Source organism: Calidris pugnax, unplaced genomic scaffold, assembly GCF_001431845.1.
Source record: "Calidris pugnax isolate Ruff unplaced genomic scaffold, ASM143184v1 scaffold310, whole genome shotgun sequence".
NCBI lineage: Eukaryota > Metazoa > Chordata > Aves > Charadriiformes > Scolopacidae > Calidris > Calidris pugnax.
This window is the reverse complement of record NW_015091031.1, coordinates 101,761-103,123: the sequence shown is the minus strand read 5'-3', so window position 1 is coordinate 103,123 and position 1,363 is coordinate 101,761.

The following is a 1,363-nucleotide window of genomic DNA, read 5'->3' as shown; positions in this document are numbered from 1 at the left end:
GGTTGGGACTGGGAGGTTGGGTTGGGGGCTGGGTGCTGGTGGCACCACAAGTTTGGAGTTGGGGACTGGGTGACACCAAGTTATGGAGGGGCCCAGTTGAAGTTGGCCAACGAGGACGTCATGGAAGATGGAGCTGGGGGGGCAGGAGGTGGTAGGGACCACTGGTGGTGGTTGGGGGGCAACAGGGCTGGGTGAAGGGGGAATGTGGGGTGGAGGGGGGGGTGTGGGATCACCCATGTCCCCCCCACGCCCCCCAGGGTGTCCCTGCTGCCACCGGCCGCGACGCTGGAGCGGGTGCTGCTGACCCTCACCCGCTTCCACGCCGCCTTCCTGCAAGACTTCTCCTGATGTGGGGGGCCACCTTGGCCCCGTGTCCCCCCATTAAAGCCCTCCCAGATCACACCCTGCCTCTTCTTGTCCCTCCCCCAACCCCATGGGCACCCACGTCACGAGTGTGGGGTGTAGAAGCTGCTGAGCTTCTCCAGAACGATCTTCAGCTTCTCAGTGGGGGGCAAGATGGTCATCCTGGGGTACAACATGGCGAGGGGGGGGTTGTAGTAGGATTTCAGGGGGGCGACACCCGTTGGGGACTGGGTGACACCAAGTTATGGAGGGGCCCAGTTGAAGTTGGCCAACGAGGACGTCATGGAAGATGGAGCTGGGGGGGCAGGAGGTGGTAGGGACCACTGGTGGTGGTTGGGGGGCAACAGGGCTGGGTGAAGGGGGAATGTGGGGTGGAGGGGGGGGTGTGGGATCACCCATGTCCCCCCCACGCCCCCCAGGGTGTCCCTGCTGCCACGGGCCGCGACGCTGGAGCGGGTGCTGCTGACCCTCACCCGCTTCCACGCCGCCTTCCTGCAAGACTTCTCCTGATGTGGGGGGCCACCTTGGCCCCGTGTCCCCCCATTAAAGCCCTCCCAGATCACACCCTGCCTCTTCTTGTCCCTCCCCCAACCCCATGGGCACCCACGTCACGAGTGTGGGGGGGTCTCAGCCCAACCCCACCGGTGTGGGGTGGTGGGAGCACCCATGGGTGCCCGGTTGGAGATGATGGATGGATGGCTCGACCCGGCTGGTCACTACCCTTTTATTAGTGGGGAGGGGGGAGAGCTGGCCCTGCCCGATGTCCCCATGTCACCCCCCCCCAGGGGCCATGGGGAGAAGGAGGTGGGGGACCAGCCCCGGGACACGGGGTGCCCTCATGTCCCCCCAACCCTTGAAGAAGGCACAAAGATTTTGAAGGCACTTAAGAGACCACCAAGACCAGTCGGGGCAGGGGCCCGGCCCGCGGCACCCGGGGCCTGGTGGGGAGTGTGGGGCAGTGCGTGCTGATGTGTGGGGGGGTTATGGGGTGCAGTGCTGG